Source organism: Eschrichtius robustus, chromosome 19 (assembly GCF_028021215.1).
Source record: "Eschrichtius robustus isolate mEscRob2 chromosome 19, mEscRob2.pri, whole genome shotgun sequence".
Classification (NCBI taxonomy): domain Eukaryota; kingdom Metazoa; phylum Chordata; class Mammalia; order Artiodactyla; family Eschrichtiidae; genus Eschrichtius; species Eschrichtius robustus.
In genome coordinates, this window is record NC_090842.1 from 55,113,110 (window position 1) to 55,133,474 (window position 20,365).

At 37.2% G+C, this 20,365-nt stretch overlaps 1 protein-coding gene and 1 pseudogene across 2 annotated transcripts in view; one reads left to right on the top strand and one right to left on the bottom strand.

Moving 5' to 3' along the window:
* The window catches only part of LOC137753363 (zinc finger protein 790), a 77,678-nt gene that overhangs the window by 7,019 nt on the left and 50,294 nt on the right, over window positions 1-20,365 (top strand). For both annotated transcript variants that reach the window (XM_068528530.1, XM_068528527.1), the window contains exon 2: window positions 16,408-16,562. The gene's annotated coding sequence lies outside the window, so the exon portion shown is untranslated. The remainder of the gene's footprint in view (window positions 1-16,407; window positions 16,563-20,365) is intronic.
* LOC137752409 (zinc finger protein 345-like) lies at window positions 5,353-6,993 on the bottom strand (annotated as a pseudogene).

Here is a 20,365-nt window from a genome sequence, read left to right on the forward strand (position 1 = left end):
AACACTATATTAGTTACTGGTGCACAACATAGTGATGCAATATTACTATACATTACAAAATGATCACCACGAGGTGATGACTCTTAAGGTGGTGCTGGCATGGTCCACACAACAGGAGTGGAGGAGGTTCTAGGATAGTACAGGTGTAGTAAGAAACTGCTGAGGCATCTAGGGATGAGTTATGCCATATGGTATCAATAAGACATGGGGGATATTGGAAAAAGAATGAAGTGATTGCTGCAGGGACTGGTTGGAGACCAATCATATGGCTGTAGAAGAGGAACAACCCTGATCATTGGGTATAGAACACTTAGACCTTTTGAGGTGAGGGTAGAGGGAGGGACCATTAATCTCTCTCAACTCTTATCTCTGTCCAGCACCTGGCCAGTTTATCCCAAACTGTCACCATCACGTCAACATAACTGTTGACCAACAAATAGTCCTAATCAGAAACCTTCCAAGAGCTGCTGACTTCAGAAAGGAACAGCCTCCACTTGAAATGATAGAACAAGATTATTTTTTGACACTGATAAGATTTTCTTTAGCCTATTCTCTTGTTTTTCAAACTGTTAATTATTCTAAACTCTCTAGGATGAGTGGTAATAGACAATTGTATTGCCCTGGACTTCCCACTGGCCAGTACAGGTGATGTATATGTGCATACATTGCAAACATTTCTTGCCACACTTGGATCATTGAAACAGGGAAAGCAGAGCAACCCATTTTTCACCTTGGAAAAAAAGTGTGTTGCTCTCTCAGGTTGATCCCAATGGCAGCTGGGACATATTTAGCTGACTTGGCTCCAGACTGGGCCTACTAGAAGTCATAGTTGTGGTCAGTGGTCACTATGTTTCTAAAGGCAATGGAACATATTTGGTCCAAGCCTCTATCTATACAACTAATTAGAGTATCAGATGGGGTAGCCTATGATCCTGAGAATTCTTAGCTGGATACTGAACGGTTGGGGCGTGGAATTGTGGGGAACAGCTCCACTGTTCGCTACAGTTGCATGGACCCATGCAGGTGAAGGCTTGAAATACAGCTTACCTGCATCTTGGCAGAATGCCTTGTGATTCTCCTAGAACATGAAAGGTGGGAGGCCAGTAAGCAGCTGCTACCAGGCCATCTCCCATTTGCCTCCTTGTGTTAGAACTTGGGAGGCTGTTTTGAGATAGTTTCTAATCACCTTCAGGTTCTGGTGAAGTATGGGGCTTTCTGCCCAACACCGCCTGCCCCGCCCCGCCCCCCCACCCCGAACAGAGCTGCAAAAACAAAACAAAACAACACACCACCAACAAAAGAATAGAACTGCTGAATATTAAACTGCTTAGCTGCAGTCTGGGACTGACTTCTCAGCAATGAAGTTAGTATCCCACAACTCACAATGCACTCATCCAGCCCCTTTGTTTCAGTGCCATCCTTTCCGGCATCTAGAACAAGGATCATAGGGAGCTTGGTGTCTTTTCATTGTATACATAAGTAATAAACTGTCCAAGTCTAAGAGTGGTTCATAGTATTTTACTGGTTGAAACAGTCAGGCCTTGTCTTGTGTACGTGAGCTTGACAAAGATCTTTAAGAACTGCTAACAGCATGTTCAAAGCAATCTATACTTTTTCTATCATGCTGTTTACAATTCTTCCAGTCTCCTATTTCCACTCCCACATTTTAGTTATTTGTTACAGCCGCACTTCACTTCTGGTATCCAAATCTATTTTAGTTTTCTATTATGGCATAATAAATTAACAAAAACTTAGCATCTTAAAACAGCATCCACTTAAATTTGGTTCAGTTCAACCCACTCACAGTTATTAAGCATCTATAGAGACCTTGGGGGATATAGCAATGCGCGTGAAAAGTCCCCTATCTTCTTTAAGTTTTTGTGTTTTGTTGTTTGGCTGCGTTGGGTCTTCATTGCTGCACGCAGGCTTTTGCTAGTTGAGGTGAGCGGGGGCTACTCTTCACTGCAGTGCACGGGCTTCTCATTGCGGTGGCTTCTCTTATTGCAGAGCACAGGCTCTAGGTGTGCAGGCTTCAGTAGTTGCAGCATGTGGGCTCAGTAGTTGCTGCACACAGGCCCTAGAGCACACAGGCTTCAGTAGTTGCAGCACACAGGCTCTAGGGCGCGTGGGCTTCAGTAGTTGTGGTGCGTGGGCTCATTAGTTGTGGCTCATGGGCTCTAGAGTGAAGGCTCAGTAGTTGTGGCACACGTGCTTTGTTGCTCCACGGCATGTGGGATCTTCCCGGACCAGGGATCAAACCCATGTCCCCTGCACTGGCAGGTGGATTCTTAACCACTGTGCCACCAGGGAAGTCCCCTTCTCTAAGTTTTAATAGCTGGTGTTTTTTGATCATTTGCATTTGAGTATTTTTGGCCTTTTTTTCTCTTGATGTAAATCATGATTAAATTAGACATCACACCACTGTTTTCTGTACATGGCATTTGGTAATAAATTCAATATTTTTGCTATAAAAGAAAACACCCATTTATTAGCTCACAGTTCTGTAGGTCAGAAGTCCTGTATGACATGACTGGTTTTCTGCTCAGGGTTTCATAAGGCTTAAACAACGTGTTAACTGGCCTGAGTTCTCATTTGGTGAGAAAAAGTGACAGACAACCCAATAAAAATAGGCAATAGGCTTGAACAGACACTTCACAAAAGAGTACATTTAAATGGCTAACAAATGACATAGGAAAAGATGCCAAAAGTCAGTACTTCTCAGAGAAATGCAAATTAAAACCACAATGTAATTCTACTACATGCTCAGTAAAATAGTTAAAATTGAAAAGACTCACCATATCAGTTGTTGATGAGGATGTGGACCGAATAGAAATCTCATACATTGCTACTGTGAATGCAAAATGGCATAGCCACTTTTGCAAAACTGGCAGCAGGTAGTTGGCAGGATAAGGTCCCCCAATGATGTTCATAGCCTGGATATATTAGGGTTCTCCAGAAAAACAGAACATATATATATTCTGTCAACCTGGAATTCTAAATATATCTAGAAAAATTAAAATAAAATACATATTCTGACAAACAAAAGCTGAGATATTTAATGGCAGTGTACCTGCACTAAAATAACTGCTAAAGGAAATTTTTGATGTAGAAGGAAAATTATGCCAGATGGATCAACATTTTTTCAAAGAAATTTTTGGACTTTGTGTAAACTATAGAAATATTGCTCAGCTTTTTTGGAGTGAACAATCATCTAGATTTAACTGAATACACTTGGGAATTTAAATTACTGATTTATTTAGGATGTTACACAAATATTCATAATTGGTACCGTAAGTTTTGTTTTCCCCTTCTAGTTTAAAATTAAGGTTATGCAAGAGTCATAGAATTAAATATCAAACTTTCATGTTTAAGTATTCTATGAGGAGATCCTTAAAGTTTTGGTAATCTTGCCTATAAAAAGTATCAGGCAATTTCTTTAGAAATGGCTAGATGTTTATTCAGTTTTTATTGGACTGAGTGTTCCTATCTCTCTTGACTCAATTCTGGAGATTTCTATTTTTGAAAAATAAGCATTTTACTTTTTCAAAATTACTGGCAAAAAGGGTACATATGCTACCCATAAAATCTCTAATTTGTAGTAATGTCAGTTTCTTAGTCATAATGCTTATCTCCCTTTTTTTCACCAGAACTTCTAAAATTGTTTTCTTCAAGAAACACCATTTGTGCTTTTCATCCATTTAGACTTTTCATTTTTCTATTTCAGTTATTTTTACCTTCATTTTTACAAATGCATTCCATTGTCTTTAGACACTTCTGGGATTTTTCTTAGTTTCTCAAAACTATATACTTATTTTAAAATTTTCTAGTATTCTAATACATCCATGAATGTAGAGCTGTAAATTTTCTTCCATGTAGTTTTGTCAGGCACCATTTTCTATGTAGAATACCCACTATTATTTATTCCTAGTGAAATTGTAATTTGTGTTGATTTCACCCTTAATCAAAGGGCAATTTAGATGAGAATTGAATTAGTATTTGGATATTTTGGCTACCCAATGTGTTCTAAGTTAGATAATGTGTTCTAAAATATTACTGTTTTTTGTACACTTCTCATTATTCTGATAGTTGTGGTCTCAACCACCCCATATACATTTATGGACATTTTTACTCTGGTATGTCATGATTCAGCATAAAGACTGAGTTCTACAGGAAGGCTTTACTACATTTTAACATCTTTATTTAATTTTGGTTTTAAGTTTATTTCCGATATGAAGTGTCTTGTTATTGCATAAGGTATATATTGTGGTTAAACACCATTCCATAAATGAAAGAGATGAAGATTATAATTGCTAACATTTACTGAACAAGTCACCAGTTACATACATGGGTTCATTAACTCATGTAATCCTCATTACACTCTTTGACAGTTACTATAGTCACCTCCATTTTGCCATACTTGAAGTATAATACATAAGATTGAAAACAATATTACATTTCTACAGATTATAAACGGTATGTGTGTATATATATATATATACACACACACACACACACACATATATACTTATATATGTGTGTGTGTGCCGTTGCGTAAAAAGGCTCTTGAAAATAAAATAAAGTAAAATAAAAAGGATCTTGAATGAAACTGCCAACAGTGGTAAATTTAGGGAAGAAACTAGGGTAAGGGAACTAGACAAAAGGGAGTTTAGCTTATCTGTAATGTTTAAAATTTTTTTAAGTATAAGGCACCCATGGATAATTTCAGAAATAAAAAATAAAGCAGACAAGTATACAAAATGTGCAAACAGGATATTGAAAGAATTGTTTATAAAGGCAAAATTTAGAAGGTAAATATATTTTATCAACAGATTAGTAAAATAATAGTAGAGCCACACAGATAAACACTAACTCCATTCAAGTAAGGATAATGATATGATATTTACTGACTTGGAAAACTGTTCATGATGTATTCTGTCATAGAAAATGTAGTTTATGAAATATGATATTTTCTTTAAAAATTTTCTGAGAAGACTTGTTTTGACAATTTGAGAGTGGTTATTATAATGGTTGATAGGATTAAAGATTTCTTTTGTGCCTTCTGAATTCCTCTGAAAAAATTAATAAAATTAATAAAATATTAATATTAAAAGGAACTCTCTTAAAAAAAAGTGGTATAGCTCTGTTTATATTAAGATATATAAAAAGTAAAAATAATTAAGACAAAAAAGTACAGGTACAGCTACAGATATATATATGTATATACATATACATACACACACATATATATATGAATACTTAAATTGTTGCCCTGAAACTTAAGTTTATATAAATAAGAATAAATCACCAAACCAGTAGGAAAAGCAACTAGAGAGAATAAGTAGTGATGGGTTCAGAATCTTGGAGAAAAAGAAGTCAACTCAGAACTGTAATGCACAACTAAAAATTAAATTAATATTGACCGGTAAATAATTAATTTTAATGATCAGTAAATATACATAGGACAAAAATACCTTAGAATTAAATTAGGAAAAATAAAATGAAATATTAAGTAAGGAATGAACTGTGGTCTTCTGACATTTACTGTATTCTTACGCATTTAGGTTGTGAAAAGCAAATAAAAGCCTCTTTGTATTAATTATGGGATACCTCATCAGCATGAAGTCCTATCTCAAATTAGGTAACTATACATACTTGAATGCCTTTCCCCACAGATACCTTTCAGTTTCTTACCAGCATGACCTTTTTGATGTTGATTAAGATTTGAACTACTTACAAAAACCTTCCCACATTCATTGCATTCATAGAGTTTCTCACCATATGAATTCTCTGATGTTGAGAAAGATCTGAGGAACGATGAAAGGCCTTTCTACATTCCTTACATTCAAAGGGTTTCTCACCGGTATGAATTCTCTGATGCCGGATAAAGGCTGAGCTACTGCTAATGGTTTTCCCACATTCCATACATTCATAGGGTTTCTCACCTATATGAATTCCCCAATGTTGGCTAAGGCCTGAAGGGTGATAAAAAGCCTTTCCACATTCTTTACACACATATGGTTTCTCACCAGTGTGAATTCTCTGATGTTCTGTAAGTATAGAAATGTTATGAAAGGTTTTTCCGCATGCCATACAAACATAGGGCTTCTCACCTTTGTGAATTCTCTGATGTTCTATAAATTTTGAACTGCTACAAAAGGCCTTTCCACAATCCTTACATACACAGGGTTTTTCACCAGTATGAACTTTCTGATGTCAATTAAGGGCTGAACTACTTCTAAATGCCTTAGGACAATTTTTACATTCATAGGGCTTCTCATCAGTTTGAATTCTATGATGTATTAAAAAATATGATGCACTCTTAAAGGCCTTGCCACATTCCTTACATTCAGTGTTTTTCACCAGTATGGATTCTTTGATGTCTTTTAAGATCTGAGGAATAATGAAAAGCTTTACCACATTCTTTACATAGATAAGGTTTCTCACCAGTGTGAATTCTCTGATGCAGAATAATGGCTGATGTACTACTAAAGGCTTTTCCACATAATTTACATTGATAAGGTTTCTCACTGCTGTGAAGTCTCTGGTGAATATAAGGTCTGAGGAATGATGAAAAACCTTCCCACCTTCTTTAGCTAGACAGGGTTTCTCACATGTGTGAATTCTCTGATGTGATTTAAATATTGAACCAGTACTAAAGGCTTTTCCACATTCTTTACACTCATAGATTTTCTCCTCAGTATGGATGCTCTGATGTTGTATACTGTCTAAGGCCCCACCACATTCCTTATGTTCATAGGTTTCACCAGGAAGCATGATCTGAGGCTGAGTATGTTCTGAACCTCTACTAATGGCCTTCCCATATTCCTTATAGTTACTGAATTTCTTGCCAGTATCAATTCTCTGATGTGCAGTTAGTTGAAAGTCATGCACCAAACCTTTCTCATAGTCCCTGCATTCACAGGCTTTCTCTTCAATATAGTTTTTGATATAGAGTAAAAGATGTGTGCTGACTGAAAGTGTGTATATTTTCATAGTTGAAAATAACTTGATTAATTTTTTTTCATGAGATCTTTGTTTTTTCCCAGTTTTTCTTTCACATTCCCAATCATCTCTGTAACAGGAACACTCAAGTCCATGTTTTGTAAGATGTCCCAATATAAACCATTGGGGTGATTCTATTTCATAAATTTCCTTCTTCAGAGATAATTTCTTGGTTTCAGGCCTAGATCCACAGTCTGAAAGAAAGCACAATAGAAAACAGTCACTTTTGTTTTTCATTCACTGTTTTTTTTCCTGGAAGAAATGAAACTTTTATGGTATAAACGGGAATTAAACTGCAATTAGGAGTCAAGATGGTGTACTAGGAGGACGCAGAATTCACGTCTCCTCACAACTAGGGCACCTACCAGGCACCGGTGGGGGACCATGGACACCTAAGGGGATGGGAGGAACCCCCAGCGACTGGGTAGGATGTGGGGCATGAGGGGAGAGAAGGGGAAGGAGAAGTGGAGGCAGGAGGGGACTAGTGCCCCTGAGGGGTGGCTGGGGGAGGGGAAGGGATCCCACGCCCAAAGGGGGAAATTGGGGAACCACTGGGAGGGCAGAGGATAAAAAGGGAGCATGGCCAGGTTTTCCCTGCCAACTTGGGCCCCCAGGAACCTGTTGAGACCCTGGGCCCGATCCTCTGCCCACCTAGGCCCCTTCCAGCTGTGTGGGTCCTGAGGGAGTGGGAGGGAGGGAAGAGGGACCAAAAGTAAAGGCCGGACCTCTGGGACCAGCACCCCTGAGGGGTGGCTGGGGGAGGGAAGGAGTTCCTACACCCAGCAGGACCCACCCACGGTTAGGGGTCCAGCAGGGATGGGGGAGACCCTGGGGGAGACGGTGGGGGAGGGGTGTGAAGGAACTGAAGGGAATGAGGCCAGTGCTTTCCCTGTCCACATAGGCACCAAGGAGCCTGTTGGGCTCCCAGGCCTAATCCTCTGCCCTTGGAGCCTCCCTCGTGCCACGCAGAGCCCAAGCCCCGCCCCTACACCCCCACCCAGGGCCCCACCTCTACACTCGGAGACACCCTCCAACGCGCTGGGCCTAAACACCACCCACACACCCTCACTCAGGGACCCACCTCCAAACTCTGGAACACCACACTCCAGAGGCCCCCCTTTCCACGTGCTGCCTGTCCCCCTCTGTACAGGTCCTAAGCATAGGCCCCACCCCACGCTTGAACATCACCCTGCCTAGGCCCAGCCCCACGCTCAAACATCACCCCCCCACCTGCTTAGGTCCCACCCCACCCTAAACCCCACCTCTGCCTAAGTTCCACCCCGGCTTAAACTCCCCCCCATAGCCAAGGCTTTTTTCTTTTCTTTTTTCCTCTTTTAGATTGGGGTTCTGTTTTACCTTGTTGATTAATTGTTGTTGATTCTTTTATATTTTTATTTTTCCTAATCTTTTATTTTTCTACTTTTATTTTATTCTTTTTTTTTTAAACATCTTTATTGAAGTATAATTGCCTTACAATGGTGTGTTAGCTTCTGCTTTATAACAAAGTGAATCAGTTATACATATACAATATGTTCCCATTTCTCTTCCCTCTTGCATCTCCCTCCCTCCCACCCTCCCCATCCCACCCCTCTAGGTGGTCACAAAGCACCGAGCTGATCTCCCTGTGCTATGCGGCTGCTTCCCACTAGTTATCTATTTTACATTTGGTAGTGTATATATGTCCATGACACTCTCTTACCCTGTCACATCTCACCCCACCCCCTCCCCATATCCTCAAGTCCATTCTCTAGTAGGTCTGTGTCTTTATTCCCGTCTTGCCACTAGGTTCTTCATGGCCTTTTTTTTTTTTTTTTCCCTTAGATTCCGTATATATGTGTTAGCATACTGTATTTGTTTTTCTCTTTCTGACTTACTTCACTCTGTATGACAGACTCTAACTCCATCCACCTCATTACAAATACCTCCATTTCATTTCTTTTTATGGCTGAGTAATATTCCATTGTATATATGTGCCACATCTTCTTTATCCATTCATCTGTCGATGGACATTTAGGTTGCTTCCATGTCCTGGCTATTGTAAATAGAGCTGCAATGAACATTTTGGTACATGACTCTTTTTGACCTATGGTTTTCTCAGGGTATATGCCCAGTATTGGGATTGCTGGGTCGTATGGTAGTTCTATTTGTAGTTTTTTAAGGAACCTCCATACTGTTCTCCATAGTGGCTGTATCAATTTACATTCCCGCCAACAGTGCAAGAGCGTTCCCTTTTCTCCACACCCTCTCCAGCATTTATTATTTGTAGATTTTGTGATGATGGCCATTCTGACCAGTGTGAGGTGATATCTCATTGCAGTTTTGATTTGCTCTTCTCTAATAATTGATGCTGTTGAGCATGTTTTCATTTGTTTGTTGGCCATCTGTATATCTTCTTTGGAGAAATGTCTATTTAGGTCTTCCACCCATTTTTTGATTGGGTTGTTTGGGGTTTTTTTGATATTGAGCTGCATGAGCTGCTTGTATATTTTGGAGATTAATCCTTTGTCAGTTGCTTCGTTTGCAAATATTTTCTCCCATTCTGAGGGTTGTCTTTTCGTCTTGTTTATGGTTTCCCTTGCTGTGCAAAAGCTTTTGAGTTTAATTATGTCCCATTTGTTTATTTTTGTTTTGATTTTCATTACTCTAGGAGGTGGGTCAAAAAAGATCTTGCTGCGATTTACGTCATAGAGTGTTCTGCCTATGTTTTCCTCTAAGGGTTTAATAGCGTGTGGCCTTACATTTAGGCCTTTAATCCATTTTGAGTTTATTTTTGTGTATGGTGTTCTAATTTCATTCTTTTACATGTAGCTGTCCAGTTTTACCAGCACCACTTATTGAAGAGGATGTCTGCTCCATTGTATATTCTGGCCTCCTTTGTCATAGATTAGGTGACCATAGATGCGTGGGTTTATCTCTGGGCTTTCTATCCTGTTCCATTGATCTATATTTGTTTTTGTGCCGGTACCATTCTGCTTTGATTACTGTAGCCCTATAGTATAGTCTGAAGTCAGGGAGCCTGATTCCTCCAGCTCCGTTGTTTTTTGTTTTTTGTTTCCTCAAGATTGCTTTTGCTATTCGAGGTCTTTTGTGTTTCCATACGAATTGTAAAATTTATCTCGTTCTGTGAAAAATGCCATTGGTAATTTGATAGGGATTGCATTGAATCTGTAGATTGCTTTGGGTATATAGTCATTTTCACAATATTGATTATTCCAATCCAAGAACATGGTATATCTCTCCATCTGTTTGTGTTGTCTTTGATTTCTTTCATCAGTATCTTATAGTTTTCTGCATACAGGTCTTTTGCCTCCTTAGATAGGCTTATTCCTAGGTATTTTATTCTTTTTGTTGCAGTGGTAAATGGGACTGTTTCCTTAATTTCTCTTTCTGATCTTTGGTGGTTAGTGTATAGGAATGCAAGATATTTCTGAGTAACACTACTTCTGTTGAACATTTCCTGGAAGGTGTTACCACTGCAGTAGTAAGACTAGAAAGAAGCATCCAAGTTAGAAGCATAGGAAAACAAGAAAAAAACTGAAAATATTTGCAAATTTCACGATTAGTGAAAACTCTACTATTTATTATTCTACTAATTAATGAGTTGTGACAAAAATCAACACATATAATGCCTAGAAAGAAAAGTCAATTTTATATCTTTTTAAAATTTGCCACTGAATATATATGGAATGATTTCTACACATCTTATTAATAATAATAATAATAAAAAGAAAACCAGGACAGTAAAAAAGGATGCAGAAAGAATAATATCCCATGTAAAAGAGGAAAGAAGAATTGAGAATATAAATGTGAGTGTGCTTTGACAAAACAAAACAAAAACGATAAATCTGACTAGACATACAACAAAAGGTTAACTAGAGTGGGGATGGCAATGGATGAAGCAGTTAAGTATTCAAGCATGACTCCTCTAAGTATAATTTTTATATAGTTTTGAGTTTTTTTTTTTTTATGGCCATAACAGCAGCATTTTCCTGTCAGGCCTGATGTGTTTTTTTTTTTTGGCTGCATTGGGTCTTCGTTGTGGTGCATGGGCTTCTCATTGCAGTGGCTTCTCTTGTTGTGGAGCACGGGCTCTAGAGTACAGGCTCAGTAGTTGTGGCACACAGGCTTAGTTGCTCCGTGGCATGTGGGATCTTCCCAGACCAGGGTTCAAACCTGTGTCCCATGCATTGGCAGGCGGATTCTTAACTACTGTGCCACCAGGGAAGCCCTAGTTTTCACTTTTGAACCATATATATGTTTTATATATTCCAAATATAAACTAAAAAAATCTAAACTCAGCAATTAAACTGTATATTAAATTGAAAATGCAGAGAAAAGTATTAATGTAATAAGTTTTCAAACTGTACTCTGGAAATCCTTAGTGTAACATATTCTAAGCAAGAAACAAAAGAAAAAGAAAAAAGAAAAAAAACAAAAGAGCAAGAAATCTTGAACGTGACTTAAATTTTTTGGTCAGTAGTTGTGTTGGTATTCTAATTCTGAAAGTATTCTGTGGCACTTAGGAGAGAAGATTTGAGCAAATATACTCATGTTGTGGGAAATAGGGTTTTTTCCCTGTTCAAGGGAAAGTTATAAAATTGAAATGCAGGAAAGTGAGACAGAACCTTGTCTTTTGGATCTGAATTAGAGTTATTAGAATGATTCAATGACAAAAACATCTTTCCTGACTCTTTCCACTGAATGGGTATAGAAGCAATGACAGCTCAGTAGTAGTGATAGTCAGATATTGGTTGATGAACACCATTCCCTATTAAAAGAAACTAAAGCTTCTTAATGAGCTGGCTAATTCCAAGCACAGAGATTATTCAGTAGTGATAAGGGGGGAAATGTATCTTCCAATGCAAAGATCTGACAGTCATTTCCATAACTACTTGATCAAAATTACCATCAGTGCGATGAGAACACTTCACTTTGCCTCCTAATAAGATGAATTAAGAAGTACACAACCCTACCTGAGTATCAGATCAGACCCAAAATTTTTTAATGGGAATGTAATCATTGGTGGCAATTAGATAAATCCTGAATGCAAAACACTCTAAGACAGTTTGGCCTTCACTTTAAAAGGTTCTTCTTTTGGGGACTTCACTGGTGGTCCAGTGATTAAGACTCCATGCTCCCAATGCAGGGGGCCTGGGTTCAATCCCTGGTCAGGGAACTAGATCCCACATGCCACAACGAAGATCCCACACGCAGCAGACAAAGATCCTGCATGATGCAACTAAGAACCAGTACAGCCAAATAAATAAATAAATAAATATTAAAATAAAATGTTCTTATTTTGAAAAACATAGAATTTATTTATTTTTTTAAAAGGTACACATTCCAGAAGATGATGTAATAAAATTGAACACAGACATTAAATGCATTGCTGGGAAAAAGCTTTAGAATTTTCCTGCAAAAGGGAATTCCCTGGCAAGTCCAGTGGTTAGGACTCAGTGCTTTCACTGCCGGGGCCTGGGTTCGATCCCTAGTCCGGGAACTGAAATCCCACAAGCCGTACTGTGTGGCCAAAGGAAAAAAAAAAAAAAAAAGAATCAAGAAATTATGGGGGGAAATCCATTTACAACAAAAAGTATAGAAAAATGGCAATTTTAATTAGAAATTGAAATTGGAAGATTTGGAAGGCAACCTAATTATTCATAAACTGATATATTATAATGTATCTATATTATAATACTGATATAATATATAAAAGTTTATTGGGATAGGAAGGCATATGATATAGTATTTTAGAGGAAATTCATGATGCATTTATATACATCTAATGTGTATATATATATATAGAGAGAGAGACACACACACACACATACATAAATGCATGTAATATGTGTTCTATAGCTAGCTATTTCTTTATGGACTGTAAAAACTCATTTTCAAATTAATTTTTTAAACTTAACTTCTATCTGTTCACCTGTAATTCAGATAAAAACATGTCCATTATGTCTACACCCTTTTGATTTGATTTGGAGAGGCAACATAGCTTAGGAGCTTGGAACACGTACAGCTTGGGTTCAGACCTTATCTCCAAAACTTACTAGCTGTTGACCTTGGACAAGTTACTTCAAGTCCTTGTGCCTCAGTTTCCTCTTCTGTAAGTGGGGGGAAAAAGTATTAAAAAAAATAAAAATCATGTCATAGCTCTGCTTAAAATCTTCTATTTATGTCCCATTTTACTCAGAAAAAGTTCAACCACAATTTACAAGGTCACCATAAACTGACTCTTTCCAACATACACCTCTCTGATCACATCTCATACTCCTTTCCTTGTTTGCTCTGTCTTAGACAGATTGGCCCTTGGTGCTTCTCATACACAATGAGCCTGCCTGCCTCAGGACTTTTGTAGTTACTGTGCCCTCTGCCTTAAATCATCCTTCACTCCCACTCTATTACATTGACTGCATGTATTAATGCGATTGCTTGATCATCAACCTTTACCTCAATCTTTTCTCATCTGCAATCTTTGCCTTCCCATTACAAGCACATAACCTTTACACCCCAAACTCTCTACCAAGGTGACTGCAATCACTCCCAAGGCTCCAACTATTATAGCTCTGTGAGGCTTTTCCACCTTTCAATCTTAGCCATTTCTTCTGGTTGCAATATGTGAACTCCTCTTACAATTAATTGTACTTTTTGAATGATTTGAAAAGATATTTTCCCAATCCTCAGGCTATACATTTCTTAATAGCTCATATTATTTTATAACCTCTATGTCTCCTAGAAAAATATCCTCCACAACATAGAATATAAGGGAGTGTCGGTTGAAAGAATGAATACATAATAAAGTAATGAATCCAAAAACTAAATATACTAAATACCAAAACGTTCAAGGGAGTGACACATATATAAACCAAAAGACAAAAGAGAGTGAACCAATAAGAAGGAATAAGATCCCAAATAAAGGTAGAAGCTTGTCATCAGAATCACTTGCTATGAATAGGAGGGAAAAATGAGAGAAAAGAAGCAGAGATAGGGTTATCTTGGAAGTGGAGGTGTGGGCATTTGGAAGCTCATAGTGAGGTTTACTTTTCTATATAGTTGTGGACCTCTGAGGGGAGATTTCCCAAAATATCTCAAAGACATGGTCTCCTCATTGAACAGCTAAGTTATGTCCTGCACTCCTCTCCCCTTGCATGACCATCAGTCGCTTACCTAGTACAGGCCCCTTGTCAGCTCACTGTCAAAAACACCCCAAGGCTCCTTCCCTTGCTCCAATAAAGAAATCACTTCTGGCTTGGCAATGGAAAGTCCTACTCATGAGAGAAGAAAGATTTTTATGTTGTAGATGTTCCAGCACTCAAATCCTGTCCTGTGATCAGCAAATAAAGGAGGATGTCACTATTGCAAGGGCCACAAAAAGCAGAGAAGATGGAACCTTGGCCTTAGGCCCAACGATGCTGCCCAGACTCTGCAAAGCTCAAGCCATTTCTTTAGGAATAGGGAGAAGAAATGCATAGGATATATGAAAGGCGTTGAAAAATTCTTCTTGGGGGAAGCACATAATCCAGAGGGCAAACTAAGACTTTTTGTAGATAGTTGTGCTTACCGACTGAGACCAGGTTGCTATAATTCTCCAACATTACATATCTGTACAAATTCCTTTGAGTTGAGTCCAGGCATTCTCACTCCTCCTGAGAGAAGTCTATGGACACATCCTTGAATATCACAAATTCCTGAAATGAAAATTGTGTAATGAAAATAAATGATTTCAAGATAGAATGAAAGACAAAAAAAAAAAGATAAAAGTAGAGGAAGTACAGGAGAATTTTACAGGAAAGAAGAGAAATGGAAAGCAAACAGTTTGGGGTCAATGCCTGTGATGTGAGTGAAGAATAGAGAGTTAGTGTTAATCAGTGAGCAGGTCTCACACAACCCAGTTCTTTCAGACAAAAACTCCTGTGCACAGTGAGGATTCTGAGACCCTTTCTGATTTAAAAGTATACTAAATTCATTTAAGACGAATATCCCAATTAAAAAGCCAACAGGCATATAGTATATTCTCAATAAAGAGAAGTACCCTCCTGCTTCCTCCTCTCTCCTGAAAACTCAAGTTATAAATAATTGGTAGCCCCTTGGCAGGGTATCAAAGGATAGAATTTTACAATAATAGGAATATAAAGAAGACCCGAACATTTTCAACAATCAGAAAACAGGTCACATGAAGGCACCAGGAAACAGAAACACAATGGCCTGCTTAATAGTACCCTGAAATGAAAAAACAAGTGAACAAAAGAAGAAAAACCAAAAAAATGTGATGAATTTTTCAATAATAAGAGAGAAATGAGTTCTTGACTAGAGTTACTTATCCAGCCAAAATTCACACTAATGTGAGGGTTGTATAGGACATTTCTAGATAAGCAAAGGCTCAAATATGTATCTCCTATGAACGCTTTTTCTTTCTTTTTCCTCTTTTATTGTTTTTCCTTTTATTTAAAACAGATTTTTCAGCTTTAATGAGATATAATTGACAAATAAATTGTACATATTTAAAATATACAAAGTGATGATTTGACATACATATACTTTGTGAAATGATTACCACAAGAAGGTTATTTAACATATCCATTGCCTCAAATACTTACCTTTCTTTTTTGTGGGGTGGGGGGGTGAGAATACTTAAGGTCTACTCTCTTAGAAAATTGCAAGTACAGTATAGTCACCACAATGTACATTAGATTCCCAGAGCATCTTATAAATGAAGGCTTGTACCCTTTGACCAGCATATCCCTATCTCCTCCACCCTCCAGCCCCTAATAACCACACCATTCTATTCTGCTTCTATGAGTTGGACCTTTTCTTTTTTTTTTTTTTTAGATATACACATAAATTAAACCATATAGTATTTGTCTTTGGCCAATTTCACTTAGCATAATGTACTCTAGATACAGCCATGTTGTTGCAAATGGCAGAATTTCCTTCCTTCTCATAGCTGAATAATATTCCATTATATGTATATATATCTAGCTATCTATCAATAGAAAAAGAAAAAGAAAAAGATTCAACATAGCAGAGTGGCAAGAGAAGGTCCCAGTGAGTGATGAATATCTCATATCCATTTTATCTGTTCATCCATCAATGGACACTTAGGTTGTTTCCATATCTTACTGTGAATAATGCTGCAATAAAAATGAACATGGGAGTGCAGATAACTTTTCAAGATACTGATTTTGTTTCCTTTGGATATATACCCAGAAATGGGACTGTTGGATTATATAAGGGTTCTATTTTTAATTTTTTGACGAATCTCCATACTGTATTCCATAATGGCTTTACCAATTTTCATTCCAAATAACAGTGCACAAAGATTTCCTTTTCTCCACATTCTCGCCAACACTTATCTGTTGTCTTCTTTAAAAATATTTATTTATTTATTATTTTTTTTAGGCTGCCCTAGGTCTTAGTTGCGACACATGGGCTTCTTAATTTGCGGCATGTGGACTCTTAGTTGTGATACGAATGTGGGATCTAGCTCCCCAACCAAGGATCGAACCCTGGCCCCCTGCATTGGAAGTGCGGTGTCTTACCCACTGGACCACAAGGTAAGTCCCTGTTACATTTTTTTAAATTAATTTTTATTGGAGTAGAGTTGATTTACAATGTTGTGTTAGTTCTTGCTGTACAGCTAAGTGAATCAGTTATACATATATCCACTTTTTTTTAGATTCTTTTCCCATATAGGTCATTACAGAGTATTGAGTAGAGTTCCCTGTGATATGTTGTCTTTTTGATAGAAGCCATCCTAACAGGTATGAGGTGATATCTCAATGTGGTTTTGATTTGCTTTTCCCTAATGATTAGTGATGTTGAGCCCTTTTATGTACCAGATGGCCATTAATATATCTTCTTTGGAAAAATGTCTAATCAGGTCCTTTCCCCATTTTTTAATGAGGTTATTCACTTTTTGTTTGTTTTTGCTATTGAGTTGTATAAGTCTTTATATATCATGGATATTAATAGCTTTATCAGACATGTGGTTTGCAAATATTTTCTCTCATTCTGTATGTTGCCTTTTCATTTTGATGACTGTTTCCATTGCTGTGCAAAAGCTTTTTAGTTCGGTGTAGTCCCACTTGTTTATTTTTGCTTTTGTTGTCTGTGCTTTTGGTGTGATATCCAAAAAATCATTGCCCAGACCAGTGTCAAGAAGCTGTTCCCTATGGTTTTTTCTAATAGTTTCTTCTAATAGTTTTATGGTTTCAGACCTTACATTTTCTTCACTTTTTATCATTCTTTTTTCTTTGTTCCCCTCTGAGTTATTTCAAATGACCTATCTATGACCTCACAGATTCATTCTTCTGCTGTATTAAGTCTGCTGTTGATGCTCCCTATTGCATTTTTCATTTCATGCATTGCTTTCTTCAGCTCGAAAATTTGTTTGGTTCTTTTTTATGATTTCTATCTCTTTGTTAAACTTTTTGTACATTTTTAAAATTTCATTGAATTGTCTTTCTGTGTTTTCTTTTTTCTCACCAAACTTCCTAAGAACAAATATTTTGAATTCTTTATCAGGCAAATTGCAGATCTCCATTTCTTTGGGGATGGTTACTGGAAGATTATTGTATTCCTTTGGTGGTATCATGTTTCCTTGATTTTTTGTGTGTGTTCCTTGAAGTCTTATGTCATGTTCACATTTGAAGGAGTCTCTTCCTCCAGTCTTTACTGAATGGCTTTGGGAGGGAAATACTTTCTTTCAGCCTTTTCTGTGGACTTCTTTTTTCTAAGAGAGTAGTAGAGGTTGTGTTATATTAAGATCAAGTACTAAAAGAGCAAAGAGTTACACAAGGAATCAGGGGGAAAAAAGCAACATGGCAGAGGGGCAAGAGAAGGTCTCAGTGTAAATATAAACCAGGAAAACTAGGACATCAGCTAGGAAACAGAGATAAAGAAAAATCTGTCCAGATGGAAGCAGTGGGCACATGGAAGACCATGAGAGACTCTCCAGGAAATAATGTTTGACTATGTGAAAATTGCTATTAATATATATTACATATTAATAATATATAACATAGGGACTTCCCTAGTGGTGCAGTGGTTAAGAATCTGCCTGCCCATGCAGGGGACACGGGTTCAAGCCCTGGTCCAGGAAGATCTCACATGCTGTGGAGCAACTGAGCCTGTGCGCCGCAACTACTGAGCCTGCACTCTAGAGCCTGCAAGCCACAACTACTGACCCACGTGCCACAACTACTGAAGTCCATGTGCCTAGAGCCCATGCTGTGCAACAAGAGAAGCCACCGCAATGAGAAGCCCACACACTGCAACAAAGAGTAGCCCCTGCTCACTGCAACTAGAGAAAGCCCGCGCACAGCAACAAAGACCCAATGCAGCCCCCCCCAAAAAAAGCAAAAGAAACTAACACAACATTGTAAATCAACTATACTTCAATAAAAAAATTTAAAAAAATAATAATATATAACATATAATATGTAATTAACATAAATATAAATATTAAAATGCTATTAATATATATAAATATTAATAATATATTAGGAACATTGTTACATTTTGAACAATACTTACTAGAAAGCTAGGCAAAAAATTAAAATTAAAAAATCCACCCAGAAAATTAACTTCAGAAAAAAATGAAAATTTATACAAACATCTCACAAGATGACTATTTAGTAATGACTTTTTGCTTCAAAAGCTTTCAAAAGTTAAAGCACTTTTTCTACAATGATGCTTTTCTTCTTTCAAAATAGTGACTTTTACTCCAAAACACACTAAATAAATACATTATAAGAACTGATATGAGAGCATTATATGGTTTTAGGCAAAGTCAAACATCAATTTATTCTATACAACCATTTTCAGTTAGAGAACATCATATGGAACACATTTACAATGTTGTGACATTTGGATGAACTTCAACTATTCTGTTGCATACTTTGGCAGGTGAGAAGAGTGAAGAGAGAGTGTTGTCCAGCACTCTTTGGAATGTTATGCATATGTACTGTTTCAACACACTGTCATGCTTACCCTGTATTTTGCCTTAAGGCAGTTTGTATGTGTGCTATTTATTTTAAAGCTTATAAGATAACAAGGAGCCCGAATAAGGTTGAAAATTGGTGATGAAAATGGTGCAGAAAGAAAAATATATATTCAAATATATATTCAATTGCTTCATAAGTTACAATGTGAAAATAATTGGAAATATGGGAGCAAATGCCATTAGTTGATGGTAAGTGCCTTTTGGGAGTAGGGCTGAAACTACATGACAATACTTGAAGTTTAAAGTTTGGTGGAGACTTTAGAGGTTTCTACATACCCAAAGTATGTCATCTGCAAATAGTGACAGTTTTACCTCTTCCCTTCCAATGTGAATGCCTTTTATTTCTTTTTCTTGTCTGACTGCTATGACTAGAACATCCAATACTATGTTAAATAGAAGTGATGAGAATATGCATCCTTGTCTTGTTCCTGAATTTAGAGGGAAGTCTTCCAGCCTTTCACTGTTGAGTATGATGTTAGCTGTGGGCTTGTGCTAAATGGCCTTTATTGAGATAGGTTCCCTCTATACCAACTTTGATGAGTGTTTTTATCATGAGTGAATGTGAATTTTATCTAACAGTTTCTCTGCATCTACTGACACAATCCTTTTGTTAATGTGGTGTATCATATTGATTGATTTGTGAATATTGAACCAGCCTTGCATTTCTGGAATACATCCCACTTGATCATGGTGTTATGATCCTTTTTATATACTGTTGGATTCAGTTTGCTAATATTTTATTGAGGATTTTTGCATCTACATTCATCAAAGATATTGGCCTGTAATTTTTTCTGTAGTGTCTTTGGTTTCAGTGTCAGGGTAATGATGGCCTCATAGAATGAATTTGAGAGTGTTCCATCCTCTTCAATTGTTTTGAATAGTTTGAGGAGGATAGGTATTAGCTGCTCTTTACATGTTCTGTAGAATTCCCCTGTGAAATTGTCTGGTCCTAGACTTCTGTTTGCTGGGAGTTTTATTATCACAAATTCAATTTCACTACAAGTGATCAACTTGATCAAATTGTCTGTTTCTTCTTGATTCAGCCTTGGCAGGTTTGTGTTTTTAGAAATTTGTTGCTTCTATGTTGTCCAATTTGTTGGCATATAATTCTTCGTAGTATTCTCTTATGATTTTTTGTATCTTTGTGAGGTATCAGTTGCTATTTCTCCTCTTTCATGTCTTATTTATTTAGGTCCTCTCTCTTCTTGGTGAGCCTTGCTAAAGGTTTATCAATTTTGTTTAACTTTTTAAAAAACCATCTCTTGGTTTCATTGACCTTCTCTATTATTTTGTTGTTGTTGTGTTGTTTCTATTTTATCTATTTCCCCTCTGGTCTTTATTATTTCCTTCTTT